Below are 15968 nucleotides of genomic sequence, written 5' to 3'. Positions count from 1 at the left end.
ACATACATATATAGACACACATATGTGTGTGTATGTATGTGTATATACACATACATATACATAAAGAGAAGCTTCATTACAATTTGTATCATTAAACAAGTGCCATATAGTGGCATCATAAATTAAGTTTTTAAGTCTTTAGTACATTTGATAAAATATACTAAATAAATTGAAAAGATTAAATTTTTTTTTTTTTTTTAAACATTCCCTAAAATTATATACGTTTTAACCAATATATTGACAGAGTGCATTTTTTATAATTTTTATGGCCTTTATTTATTTTTTCAACCACTCTCATATAATTTTTTTTATTATTTGCAATAGATGTAATATTTTTATAAAGTAAATTAAAAATATAATTATTTAAAAATAGGCATATTATGAAATGTGTCCAAATAATATAACCTATGAATAAGAAAATAACTCCCTAGTTTAGCAAGAGCAAGAGTGGGAGCGGCGGCCAAAATGACACTACTAGGGTTTTATGGGTAGAGGGATCAAGCGATGAAGATGGAGGTGGGGAGTCGAATGAGGATGATCCTTGAGGAGGATGGGGTCATTCAGTGGTTGCTTGGGTTGTCTAATGTGGAGGATTTTGGGATTGAGGTTGTTGGGAAATGTGGAATTGGGGGTTGTGGTTGAGCGACCTTCAATCTCTCTATTCTCGGTGGTGTCTTCTCATTGGTAAGAGATTGGTCTTCAATAGCTTTAGAGCTTCCCCTGGGTAGCTAGGAGTTTCTTTTATCGGTTCCCACTCTATTACTTGGAGTCATTGGTTTGGGATAAATCCCAATCTACATCTCTTGGGTGCTTTTTGTGGATGGGCCTTCTATTCTAGGGAGCCCTATGGATTTATTTTGGCTGGCCTTTCTGAGCTCACCCCTCCCTTGGCCTTCTCATGTTGTCCCATTGGAGGGCCTTGGTGGGACTTTGGTCTTTTGGCTTTTCTAAGTGAGCTCATTTGTTTGGGTTCTCCTAGGATAAAACACGATGTACAACCTTGGTGGGCATTTGGAGTTAGGTCTAGCAAGTATTGGATGTTCTGTAATTCTCATCTATAGGGTAGTTATGTTTTTTCCCTTTCTTCTTTCCATCTAAGCTATGGGGCTCTTTGTGATTTTGTGAATATTTGGAATCTATGGTTGTCCTTTGCCTAGATTCATAAATGGGTTCTTTTGGGTTACTACTAGGAGGATGTTGAAAATTTTTTAGGGCCCTTTGTGGCTCATTCATGTTTATATTTTAGTGGAGGAGTTTCTTCCCCTAATGGGGACTGGTGCCTAAGTTCTCAAGGGTCCCCTTTGGCTCCTAGTGTTTGGTTAAGTACAAGTCTCTTTCTCAAGGTGCTTCCCCTCAGCAAAGTCGGGTGCTTTCTTTTCTTGAGTATCTGGTGGTCCCTATGCTTTCTCCTGTATTTCCCCCTAGAGATTTCTATAGAGATGAAGTCTCACCTTTGGTTTCGAAGGCATCTTTGGTTGACTTCTTGTTTTGAGGACTGATTCTTGTTGTTGTCTATTAAGCTCATAACTCTTATTGAGGTGGAGATATCTTCTATTGAGGGGGTGATATGTTGCGTGGGTATTGCTGACAATGGGTTGAACATTCCTTCTCAAAAGGTCGATGCTTGGAAGGTAGGGTGGAATCAACAGAAGGTTTTTTTGGGGATTCTCTTCCTCCCCATTTCTCTATTGAGGTAGGACTCCTTTTTATTATGGAGGAAGGAAGCTAAGTAGGAAGGACAGTTTCCGTTATTCTCCTTTTGTGGATTTGGGATGTTCCTTCTTCTATGTGGTGGACTTGGAGTTTGTTGGTTGCTCCCTCCAGGTTTTTGACAATGAGATTGACTTCTATAGAGGTGGAGTTCCTTGTGATTTTGGGTATGGAGGTTATCTTTATTGGAGGGGAAGGTAGTTGAGCTATCATTAGTGATAGCACTTATGTTTGAGGGTTTCTCTCCCTTAGCATTGAATTTGTGATCTTTCCACCTCCTGCCTCTATAGAGGTGGATCTCTTTGACATTGTGGTGGGAAGGGAGTGTGCGGAGGGGCACATAATTTTTGGGAATGCTAATCTTAAAAGCCAATTTTATTGGCTATGGACCTATACTATGAGGGTGAAAGAGGAACAAGCTACACGTTGCCTAAGGTTGTTTTTTGGGTCTTTTGAGGATGAGTTTGTCTCCCCCACTTTGTTTCTTTTCTTCCTATGACTGGGCAGTTGCTAATAGCTTTAAAGGGATCACCTAGGTCCTTTGTTCCTATTTTTGGTTTGAGAATGTAGCTAGTAAGGGGGCTTATCTCATGCTGATTCATAACAATGCAAACCATAGCTGGAATATTTGTCACACTTGGACCTTTGTTTTTTATAGAGGTAGACTTTAGTTTATGTGTTTACCAGATGTCTAGCACTAGGTGTTCTTAATATGTTATATTACAGTGTCTTGTGTCTATTGTTTGTACCACAAGGCAGCACCCTTTTGCTGATTTCTATAATCAAGAACTCCCTACTTTAGCATCAATCTAGCCAAAAATATATCTAGAAATTTTTGGACTCCTATAACACCAGAACAATTTAGCCAATCCTTATAATTTATAAAATTCATTGATACATTAAAACCTTTAGAAGCATTCCAATAACTCAAAAATAATTACTTGTGATTGGTGAAAATTTATTAAATTTTTAGAAAAAAGTGAATGCAATAGTGTGTTGTCTCCAACAACTATAATGAAATGGCACCTTCCATATAGTACATTACAATTTCAGATTGTAAATTTGATAATATACATTTCCTTATAAAAACATATTTGTAATAAATAATTGAAAAAAATTAATGGCGGCACTAGACTCTTTAAAATATAGAACCAAAAAGAAATAATCTTATTAAAGTATATAAACATCAAGGACTGGCAGGAAGAAAAAGAACAAAGAGAACCTCACGATAGCCCTTTAGATGTTACATTTTCCTAAAGAAACAAAACAATTGAATTGCTGATCCCTATATGCTCCTAGATACAGACTCTAGTAACATAGCTACGGATGCAACTGCTAAAACATATCCAAGCATAGGACATAAGGTTAATAGTGAATAGTTTGAAACAACCATTCCTACTCTGCTACCGGCATAACCTCAGAGGGCATGGCAAGGTAGTTTACAATGCAATCCTAATTACCAGTTAATTAAACCGATAATATTCTGATGATTGCTCCACTGATGATTTTCGGCAGATCCGCACAATAATCTTCTAAGATTCCTTTGTGGAGACAGCTGCATTGAACCCTAATTACCAATTAAATTAATAATATTCTGATGATTGCTCCACTGATGATATTCTACGGATCTGCACAATAACATTCTAAGATTCTTTATGGAGACAGCTAAAATCTTCTTCTAAGACTTTCAATTGGCTTGAACGTTGTGGTCAATTAGCTGGTTGTCTTTGCCCCAGAGTATACCTTAGCTTCATATTCCGAATGAATTCTCAATTGAGGTAATGCATCTTCCATCTTCGAACCTTAACTTCTGTGATGTTTAAGTCATTTGCACACGGTTATTCTTAAATATTACACACTAAATAAAAAATTAAGTTTGAAAAAATAAATCAACTTTGATTATTTAATACTTTTAATTTAGGAATCAATCCTTAGCGTGTGATGTTCAAACCGTCCACAAACAGTTTTTAAATAAAGACAGTCCTTAATTGCTGAAATATAATAAGTCTAATAGTAGCTTGAAGGCAGATAATTCTTAAAAATAAATATTTTAAATCTATACAGTTCTTGAATCTTCTCTTCTTAACTGAAATAATATAAAAATAACAAATTGAAAGACAGCAACAGAGCACCGAAGTATATTACAGTAGCCTAAACAGCAGCCTAATGTTTTGAGTACTCCATAGTGTTCTGATTTTTTTTCCTTAACTAGTTTTCAAAATTATATTTTGATATATAAGGTACCACACCCTATAATTGTTGGGGGTCTCATTGACTAGGTAATGGACGTATATTCTTTTGTTATTTTATGAGGTTTGTAAGACACATTTTCTTCGTATTTTATTTGTAGTCCTCATTTCTCCATTTAAGTTTTAATCAGTGCACTTCAGCTTTCAACTCTACATTTTGAGATGCTTTGAGGGATGACATATAGACAGGCAGACGGTTAAACATCACATATTAAAGAAGAAATTAAGTTTGGAAAAATAAGTCAATTTTGACTATTTAACACTTTCAGCTTAAGAATCAAGCCTTAATGTATGATGTTTAAGCCATCCACATACAGACTGAGCAAAAGTTTGTATCTAGGTATAGAACCCCGATTATCCTTGAATCCTCAATGCCCGTGTTTGTCACAATGTTGTAACCTGATGATCCAATTAGTGTTCCTCTTATGTCATCATACATAGTGCATGGGTAAGTATGTTAGATATGTCATTATGTTGTGTCTTGTCACCTCACTGCTTTTCTATGACAAGTATCACACTAAGAAAAAAAATTAAGTTAGGAAAAAGTAAGTCAACTTTGACTATTTAATATTTTTACTATAAGAATCACTAGTCATCCCTTTTCTATGGAAAAAATTCATTCGCCCAATTTTTTACCCTGTGAATATAAGCTTGAAGTATTCCACAACTTATACAGAGAAGCAAGTATGCACCGCTAAAAAGAGCAAGCAACACAACGTAAGCGCAGAAGGCAAAAATGTTAAAGCCGTCACAAGGTGAAGGGAAATATGAATTTTTTAAGCTACTACCTGACGCGCCAAGTAATGCTTAAATACCCAATACTCACGGTTTCTTTTCTTTTTAGAGTTTATATGAATATATGAGTTTATGAGGTATGTGCATGTTAATAAAGGAGGATTTGCAGCTCTTACCTTTGTCACAGCTTGATTGGATTTTGGATTACGGAAGGTGACATATATATACAATTTTTGGGCCGCATGCCATCCCCAATTGCGATAATCGTTGACTGTGAAAGCAAAACAGGCCAAATTAGAAGTTATTTGCTTTAAATGCCTAGAATGGTTATAGACGACTTACACAGAGAATTAGCATTGCCGATGTGCCATTAAGATCTTATGATCCAGCAATTTATCCATGTTTCACAAGTCTGACACATAACAATACTTGGGCCGATGAATTTTTATGTTCTTGCCGAAAACATTAGGTCATAAATCTTTTGATTCTGATTTATTAGAAACAAAAAGAATGACCATACAAATGCATTTGATAATGCACAAGAATGCTCAGATTAGTGTCACCAATAATCCCCACACGAACACTGTCCATCCTTAAAATGATGAAATCGATTAGCATCCCTCAAACGAATTTCCCTTGCACGAATCCTGGAGATGAACTTGATTGCATTGTGACAATCACCACATACTCGAAGATTCTTAATAACTCGAATAGATTTTCGAGGGTCTATATTGATAAGTCCAAATGCAACTGCCAGCTTTTCACTATGGTGGGAAAGTATATTTTCCTTTTGTTCCTCTTCCACATCATTCAGCGCAAAGCTTTTATCAGGAACATAACCTGCCTCTTTCATCTGCCTTAACAATCTCTCCAATTCTGAATGAATTTCTTTTGTTTGAGGATGCGACCTGTCACCTACGAGGAAAGTATGGACCTGGTGATTAAATTCAACCCAACTGCAACCAGGCTTATTTCTCACATTCCTATCTTTCATCATTTGTCGAAGCTTCTGGATTGCATCCCACTGGCTAGATTCGGCATACATGTTTGACAGCAGCACATAAGGTCCAGGATCTTCAGGGTCCAACTCAAAAATGTGTTCTACAGCACACTCTCCAAGCTCAACATTCCTATGGATTCTACAAGCACCGAGCAAAGAACCCCACACTGAAGCATCTGCTTTGATTGGCATCTTCTTGATTACATTATGTGCCTCATCAAGCCTACCAGCACGGCCAAGAATGCCAACCATGCAGCCATAGTGTTCCATTGAAGTTACAATATGAGAGTACTCACTCATAGAGTCAAAGATTCGGCAGCCTTCATTAACTAGGCCGGCGTGACAGCACGCAGACAGAACACCAACAAAGGTAATATTGTCTGGAATCACACCAAACCTTCGCATTCTCTCAAACAGCCTCACAGCCTCTTTCCCCTGACCATGCATTGCATATCCTACTATCATCGTAGTCCATAACACTGCATTCCTTCTAGGCATTTTGTCAAACAGTACGCGTGCCATCTCTATCTCCCCACATTTGGCATACATATCCACAAGAGCACTCTCTACGAATTCGTCAAATTGATACCCACGTTTCAGAATTTCATCATGGACATCCTTACCTTGTTCCAGAGCCGCCAAATCAGCACATGCCGCAAGGACAGTCGTAAGAGTTTTAACGTTGGGTTTCACATCAACATCCTGCATTTGTCTATAAAGTTTCAGAGCTTTCTCTCCCTGTCCATTACGAACATATCCAGCAATCATGGCAGTCCAGGATACTACATTTCGTTGAGGCATTTTGTCAAACATGTCTCGTGCCAAATCTAGACTCCCACATTTACCATACATGTCCACAATGGCATTCCCCACAACAACATCAGACTTAAATCCACTTTTCCTTATTTCTGCGTGGATTTCCTTGCCCTTTTCCGCAGCTGCCGAATTCGCACAAGCAGTAATAATACTAGCAAATGTGAATTCATTAGGTTTTACGCCTTCTTTTCTCATCTCGTAGAACAAATCCAAGGCTTCCTTATAAAAATGATTCTTAACATACGCTGAAATCATGGCAGTCCACGAAAACACATCACGTTTCGGCATTTCAACAAACACATTGCGTGCATCCTCCATGCTGCCACATGTAGAGAACATTTTAATAAGTTTATTTCCCAAAAATGTGTTTGCTAAAAACCCATGATCCTTCATAAGGGTGTGGACTAATTTACCCTCCAATAAGTTTCTTTTCTTTATGCATTCTTCCAAAAGGCAGACATATACAGAAGAATCCGCGGTCTGTTTTGAGGCCTGTAGGATTTCTATTGTTTCTTTAATCTTTCCTTCTTTACATAGCGTTTTGGGATCAAGAAACTTAAAACTACCAGATGAGCATTTTCTTCGGAGGAGCCGAAGCATTTGGCTTACAAAGATTCTAGAACCACATTTGTAAAAACTCATTACTCTAGATTCTTAATAAGCATATGGTGGAATGATTTGTACAAGCTTCTCTTGTATGTGATGTTAAGACACAGCATGCACATGATATTCATTTTGTTTGTCAGCAACGACTTTGAAATCATGAACCCAATTTCATGTAGAAACTGTAGCTTCCTCGTTTGTTTAGAATTAACGAAAATGCTAGAGAGTGCTCCAAATATCTTCTCTATTTGACTTTAGACGAGTTCTGAGATCCTTGGTAGGATTGAACAAAACTATAAATGATTGTGAATGCAAAGTAATCTGGTAGACTTCATAAATTTAACACAAAGCTAAAACATGTATCCAAGTAATGTTGCAACCTTAAAGAACTAAAATAAGTAGATTTGAGAATGGGTATGAGTGAAAAAGGTTTATAAGATTATACTCATTTTTAATGATGTAGATATACAAGTGTATTAGTTTATTTTGGTTAGAAGTTTATTTTCAATTCAAATTTGATATACTAAATTTTTATCTCTTTTATTAAATGATGTCAAGACTCTTTGTCATGAAATGGCTATTCAAAGAATATTAATTATTAGTTCCTGTCATGAATAGGAATGCGTATGCATTCATGTTAGTGCTAATATAACATTAACTTGACCAATCAAATCAAAGAATTTAAAAGTTTATATGGCACTTACAATGTGTATATCTATTTTTCATTTTTCCTTATTTTATAAATGATATTTTGTGCTCATTCTATTGGTCCATAGTATTTTTGGTAGGGAGAAAAATCAAATTTCCTTAACAAAAATTCACATATTTTTTCCAACAACAATGATGTCATGCATTAGTGATAGCTTTATCTTATTCACAATTGTAACAAATTAATTAGAGTTTCTAAAAAGAAATTATTTTATCTTCCACCCCACTACCTAAGACATAAATGCATGTCTAATCAACAATAATAACTAAATCATTTTGGTAAAGATTGTAAATATATCAATCTATTATTTTTAGCATCTTGTGAGTTTAAGTTTATTTAAAATCTTACTTTAAAATTAATTATGATATCATTTTAAAATACATTTATTTAATTTTTTCTTCACAATAATTTAAAATTATTTTATTCTAACGTTAAAATTAATTTTTTATTCTAAATTATAATTAAATTAATAAATAACACAAATATATATTTTTTTAAAAAAATATTTGATAAATTTTTACTAAAAATATTTATAAATTTTGTACCAAAAATATTTAAATTTAGTTTTTAATGTTTTATATTTTCTATTTTAAATATATTTATTAGTTTTACATTGTCCCTTACTTTTGTCAATCTTAAAATGCTAACTTTTTTCACACTATGTTTAACTAGCTATGTTTTCCAATCTTGTTTTAATTCTTATTTTTTCCAATCTTGTTTAAATCCTTTTTTGCATTTAAAATTTTGTAAAACTAATATTGTTCTTCAAACTTACTAACTCTTTTTTTAGTTTGGATCAAGTAGTCAAGAATTTATTTTTTAAGATTTAATATTTGAATTTATATTAGAAAAGGTAGAAATGAATACTTCGTTGATTTAATTCAATTTTAAAATTGTTATTTAAATATTTCTTAAATAAAATAATCCTTAATCTTCATTTTTTAATTCTCTTCCAACTATCTCTATTTAGTGTCCCTATAATAACATGTCATTCTCTCTCTTGTAAATCTCTTCATATCCTTCGTATCCTTCATTTCTATCTATAAATCTCTATTATCATTCTCTTTGTTTTCAATCTGTCTTCATATATATAAATCTCCATTTTCCTTCTTTTCTAACTATTATGACGAATATATCTCTTTTAACTCTCTTCATATATTTTACTCTCTAACTTCCATCTTTCCTAACTATTGGCAGGAACTTTGATGCAATGCATCTCTTGTTTAACCTTTATCAATAAGATTAAAAATAAATAAATATAAGATAACTTATTCTATTTCAATATTATTAATAATAAATCAATAGTCTTAAAATAATTAAAAATTAGTGTTTAATTACAAATGTATTCAAATGTTTAATATTAATAGTTGAATTATTAAGTAATATATTAAAATATCAAATATTAGAGATGTTGAGTATAATATTTAAGTTCATATTAAAAAGTTAAAATGACTTTGTAAAATAAAAATAGATTTTGTTAAGTACAATAATCTCTCACACAACACATACTCAAATTTGATTGGTCTAATTTGAAAAAATTGGATTGGAAATAATAAAATATCACTATGGAAACTTTAATTTTATTGTATTTTTTTTAATTAGCATGAAGACTTCTTTATTTACTATTTTTTATAAGAATTTTTTATATATTTTTTAAAGGTGACTTACTTAGCCTATATACATAATATTATAAAATAAGAGTTTACATAACAATATTTTGATAATGTTTTAGTTATATGAAATACTTAGTAGAGAACTCAAAGCCATTCATGAAAATACCAAAATTTGGTATATAAGAACTAGATCATCCAGAAATTATACAGTTAAAACTATGCACAATCGAAATGAACTGAAAGGGCATATGGAACACAAAAACTTGTCATACAAGTCTCACGAGCACCCATTAAAGTAATTGACATGGCAATATCACCACCAAATGTGTTACCAAGTTTGGTTGAAGTATAAATCTTTTGAGGGGATCACTCATTTTAGTAATATATCAATTTAATCATACATAATACTACATTTGAATAATGTTTTGTCTATATGAAATACTTACTTGGAGAACTGAAAACTATATATCAAAATACCAAAATTTTCTATATGAGAATTAGATCATCCAAAATGGCAGTTAAAATTACATATAACTGAAATGAACCAAAAAGGCATATAGAACACAAAAACATGTCATATTTAACTATCACTAACATCCATTAAAATAACAAACATGACAATATATTGCCAGCTCCATCATCATCAACCAATTAATCTACATCATTTTCAACTCACACATGCAAAGCACAAACTAGTGGCACCACATGATCGAGATCATGTTGGTATAAAAATGTGAAGATAGAAGACACCTTGGCTCTAATTTTGCTAATAGTGGTAGTACTCAATAAAACTATATGGTGGTGCAAGACACCACAAACTAGGGAAAGTCACAAACTTCAAATGCAAGCTTAATGTTATCATACACCGAGGCAAATAGGCCCCAATGTACCATTTTCCACATGAAAGATCATACTTGTGAATAATAACAAGAAGAGTGTTTGTAGGAATAATACCTAGATTGGTACATTTAGAAATTAGAAAGCCAATTTAGATGGATGGGATTGAGTTAAATCCATCACCTTAGAAGCCAAAATGGAAAGGATTTGATGTGGGTCTCGAGGACTCTATTAAGTGGGTGGGGAAAAGACATCCTCAACAACAACACAGTGAACAAAATGCTTACAAATTTTACATTAAACATTAAAATCCATACCTAGCTCTTCATCTAATTTTTGTTCCAAAAATGTTGCATCATCACACTTGGGAGAGAAAAGCTATTTAGTTGTTGAAACTCCTATAGTCCATTTATTATGTAATTTGATAGATGCAAAAATATTTAGTCTGCTAGTTTAAGATTGCTATCTATACTTGGTATAGTATCTACTATATTGGAGGTGGCTATATTCTTATAAGTTGTTCTTCAGTCCTACCATCTGTAAGCATAATTTTGGTAGAAACAATTAAATGGGTATGTGTATCAAATATTAATATAGGCACCTCCTAAATTTACATTTCTCAGTGATCATTTTACTTTGGCTATTTGTACTATATTGTCTTTGTTGCTATCTGGACCAAGCAATATTTCTTCGATCCCTTCTTTTCTATTCCTCCTTGATAGATGGTTGCTCTTTATCATCATTAAACACATACTATACCTGTATTTTCTATTAGATTCCAATTCCTTATTAATATAATTTATGTTCTCATCATCTTTGGTATTGATTGTCCATTTTGATTAGTGATTCCTAGCTCTCTTCTTCTCTATAGTTGTTGATTCTCTTGTATAAACTATTTAGATACGTAAGTGCTTGTGTTTTATTCTATGCTAGTTTTTTTTTCTTCCTCATCAATTTTGTGGGTGTTCTTTCTAATCTTCTTTGATGGTGGTTGGGTTGATTGTTGTTATTCACTGAGATACATTTTCATTGAGATACATTTTGATTGTTGTTGTTTATTGAGATATAGTTAAATTCTAATAACAATATCACAATTTGAATTGTTGTGGAAATTATCTCCTACTTATCATACATTTTCTAGTTATTTTGGGTTGCCGAGATCATGCTCTAATACCACTATAATGTCCTCAACTAGAATATTATTTAGTTTTTCTTCTCTTTCTATATTAGATTATTTGCACACCAGTTTAATATCTTATTGCATAAACAGAAGCTCCACATTTGATATAGTTATTTTGTTCCTGAATATATATTTCTCTAATATTTGGACTTTTTCCTCCTTAGATCATTTAGTGCAATGTTTTCACCCTTTATTTGTATGGGTGTTTATGATCCCCAAGAGACATTTCTCCTCCTTGATGGTCCATGCCCATTGGTAAGAGAGTGGGTGAATATATATACCTTTTAATCATATTTCTCCTTCTAATCGATGTATGAATTTCCTCTTATTTAAATGATGGATGATAATCCTCTTGTAATTAAGCATGAGTTACTCATATTTATTTTTTATTAATTTATTAATTTATCAAATTATTTTATTCATCATATAGATTACATTATAAGAATTCTATATAATGATATGATTAAATTGATCAATATAAATTTTATCTTACTAATTTCTTATTATATTTATAATAATAAATTATATGATTTTTGTATTATTATTATTTATTCTATTATTAATTTATTTAATATTAAATATTATAAATATGAGGATACAATATAAAGGCAAAGATAAAGGTGACCCACTTAGCTAAAGGATGCTAAGTAAAGTTTACATGTGTAGCAATAAACCAAGCTAACAAAATAATGGACAGATCAACAAGCAAATCTAGTGTAGACACCATGATAGACATCAAGAAAGAAACCCACAACTACCTAGTCATGCAAAGGGTAAGAGTGCACTCAAAATTACATTTAATGGTGATGGGAAAGGAGATGAAGAAATACTTGGAAGAATTTGAATTTGAATTCTTCCCAATCATAGAAATCCATCAAAGACACGTGGTATCTATGATTCCTATATTAACATGATACATTTGATAGAAGTGACACACTACTGCAATGAGAAGAAAAGCTATTAGTAGGGGTGAATTGAAAATTTTAATTTGAAGTTTGACGCTACGAAGTGAAGCTTAAAGGGAAGTATCAAAAAAGATAAAATGAAAAGTTGAAAGGTTAGATTGCTAGATAATTAGCCATAGAGCCAAAGTGAGTTGAGCTAAGTGGAATCTCAAAGAGGAGAAGAAGAGTGACAAGAAAGGTCATCCTAAAAGAGTTATTGTGTCAAGGAAAGCTTGGGAGAAGCTTCAAAGGAAAAGTAGCACAAGCTAATAGTGTGCAAGTGCAAGGAAGCCAAGCACACCACTGATCAAAAGTTGAGACTGTAGAGCCAAATAAAGGCAGAGCACAGTGATGGATTGGTCAAGAGAGCCAATAAATAAATCTTCATCAAGCTAAGTTTAGTAGTTAAACAATTAGATCAATTTTTTGTTGTTTACTTACCTTCACAATAGTAAATCCCAATAGGGGTTGACCCTAGCAAGTTCTTTCTATAAATCCCCTAACAAGGTGGCAACTCATAGTTTCATTGTAATCTTTTAATAGTGATAAGCTCTTGACTGAGCACACTCTAGAAGAGTGCAAATTTGTGAGGATAGACTCACACATCATGGTTTTTACCCTAATCAAATTTCCCCAAGACAAATATTTTGTTGTGTTGCTAATTTTATATGTTGAATTTTTTCTTGCCCATGACTGGTTGATTTATAGCTTCTCTCCACCATTAGATAGACCTGTGTGAAGTGTGATTTAGGAGAAACGGTAGAAACTAGTATGTATATTGATTCACCCCTCCCCCATCCTTAGTATACTAACCTGTATTTGAGACCAACAAATTATGATGAAGATGGTACCTCCAACTACTAGACTTTCATGGAAAAATTATGATGAAGATGGCACTTGCAACTACTAAACTATTATGGAAAACTTGTGATGAAGATGGAACCTATAACTACTACACTATCATGGAAAACTTGTGATAAAGATGGCACTTGCAACTACTAAGACTATCATGGAAAAGTTACGATAAATATGAAAATTCCAACTACTAGACTGTCATGGAAAATTTTTGATTAAGATGGCACCTCCAACTACTAGACCATCATGGAAAACTTGTGATAAAGATGACACCTGCAACTACTAGATTGACATGGAAAACTTGTGATGAAGATGGCACCTGCAACTACTAGATTGTCATGAATTTTGATGAAGGTAGCAGTTGCAACTACTAGAATGTCATGGAAAATTTGTGTTGAAAATGGCACCTCCAAGTACTAAAATATCATAAAAAAATTTTGATGAAGATAGCACCTGTAGCTACTAGACTTTCATGGAAAATTGTATCTCTCTTGTTTTAAACATATTTTTTTGAGTGTACACGCGTATACAAGTTAGTTAATGGGATTTTAATTCCCTCTCTTTTTATTAATGATATCTTTTTGAATCTCATTTATTTGTATACAATTAATTGTTACTTTTATTGAGAAACATGATTTTATCAACATGAGCATAGAGAGAGAGAGAGAGAGAGAGAGAGAGAGAGAGAGAGAGAGAGAGAGAGAGAGAGAGAGAGAGAGATCAATAAATTGGGGCACCTCCACAATTATATCCATATAGACACCGAAGTGATTATCAACATGCTTCATTATTTCAAGGTCCACACTAAATTGGCTATCAATGTCGAGCATCAATTTTTCTTTCATCTAGGCAAGAGCTTCAATAATTTTTCTATCCATTTGAGAAGAATATTGTTGTCGACTTCCTTGTTTATCATGGTAATGCACTGTTGGCTCAATTTTAGACCCTTCTTCCTCCCATTCTTGACATACACACAAAAAACCATCACTGAATTTTCCTACATGATAAAAATCAAAGAGAAAGTTAACTAAAATGAATCAATATATACTACACCAAGTCATGGTGCCAAAAACATGACACACAAAATGAATTTTTTAAATTCTAAAATTGCGCATGCACTTTGGCTTAGGCTTGTGGAGCCTAAGCCAAAGTGCATGCATGTTATAATGCATGCATGCTTTTAAAAATCCCAAGTTTTTATATATGCGTTGTAAACTTGTAGCCCATTTCATTTATTTTTGTTGCTGCATTCTTTCTTCTCAACAGCACACACGCAAGTTGTAAAACTTGAAGAATTTTCTCACCCACCTCCTCAAAATGTCTCCTTGTCACCGAAGATAAAGATCAAGATCATGTAGTATGTTTTCTACTCTTGTTTTTACAGTGTTTTATATGTTTTTGCATTGTTTTGCAAGTTTTTACATTGTTTTGTAGGTTTTTTCAATTTTTCTTTAAATTTTTTTATTTATTTAGAATGAAATTGGTTTCTTATTAGGAAATATGAATAATGAACCACCAAATCCCCAGCCTGATCAACAAAATCAAAATCAAAACCCTCCACAAGAAGAGAAAAATATTTTGCAATGTCCATCGATTGAAAGACCTCCTCCTAGCACCCAATACAACATAATGAATGAAATAGAAAGAGGGAAAAATGAATTAGAAGTACTAATTGGTAGGTTGAAAGCTTGTGGAAAAACCAATCCTATGAGAGAACAATTAGCATCCTCCCTTGAGTCCATTATGAACCATGTAGCTTTTGTTAGTGTTCAGTAGGATATTTGGCATGTTAAGAGGATGAACAAAGAAGATATTATGCAAAAAAATTATCCTATAAAGATGTAAGAAAAAAGGAAATAGAAAAGGTAGCATTTGTGCATTGTTTAAAAAGCCTAGAGAAAAAGACAATGTTAAACATACAACTAAAAGGTTCCCCATACATTAGTGCATATATGATGATATTAGAAATAACTTTTGGGATAGATGGTGGATGGTCTTTGATGCCCCTCCCTACAATAATCACGAGGTTCCAATGTATTCTTAAAAAAATTTGTATTGTGAATTTGTCCTTGGTGAGATGCCCAATTATTTTGATATGTTGGAATCTCAGGGTAGAGGTGCGGGGTCATCATTTGAGAGGTTGGGGGCATGTCATGACCTTAATTTAGTTAGGGTGCCTGTTGTCAAACCACAGGGTGAGCATGTGATTATTTCTTCAGTTGTGAAGGAACATGTAGAGACCAGTACTCTAGGGACTATCAATGCTTTGATGTAGACCCTCATTCATTGCACTAGTCCATTAGTTGAGGAGGAGCCTTCTGTGTGTCATGGTCACATGTGCACATCATGTGGCCATCCTTATGCACATTTGGCATTCATGTTGGAGATAGTATGGATGATGGGCTAGTCACTAATGAGTTCCTGAGTGATACACTTGGCATTGACACACAGCTAAATTATAATTATAATAAACTAATTTGATCATATTGCATATGTATAGTAAATGACTAATTAATTAGCATGTATTGACATTGTTCAAAATTTAGGGTAAGAGTGTTCATGGCCCTAGTATAGATTCCATAGCCCCATTTTATGTCTTGTCAATGAGTCGAGAGGCATATATCAATTTAATTATTTAAATTAATACATATATTTATTAAGTAATCATATGAAGGATTGACAAAAAAAATTTATCCATGTGCATCAATTCTCTATTG

The 15968-nt window shown here is 33.2% G+C and overlaps 1 pseudogene across 2 annotated transcripts; it reads right to left on the bottom strand.

Annotated features, from left to right (window-relative positions):
* Positions 1–2847: 2847 nt before the first annotated feature.
* Positions 2848–7459, bottom strand: LOC149537462 (putative pentatricopeptide repeat-containing protein At3g13770, mitochondrial pseudogene; annotated as a pseudogene). 2 transcript variants are annotated; one of them, XR_016355839.1, is made up of 3 exons: positions 5037–7459; positions 4871–4965; positions 2848–3520 (listed from the first exon to the last, which is right to left on the bottom strand). The product of XR_016355839.1 is annotated as a putative pentatricopeptide repeat-containing protein At3g13770, mitochondrial pseudogene, transcript variant X2 (transcript). The 2 variants fall into 2 exon arrangements; XR_016355838.1 differs by having other exon boundaries at positions 4871–7459.
* Between the last annotated feature and the right edge of the window lie 8509 nt (positions 7460–15968).

Source organism: Cupressus sempervirens, chromosome 9, assembly GCF_028749045.1.
Source record: "Cupressus sempervirens isolate cs-2001-9-10 chromosome 9, ASM2874904v1, whole genome shotgun sequence".
Classification (NCBI taxonomy): domain Eukaryota; kingdom Viridiplantae; phylum Streptophyta; class Pinopsida; order Cupressales; family Cupressaceae; genus Cupressus; species Cupressus sempervirens.
This window is presented reverse-complemented; position numbering and strand designations above follow the sequence as displayed.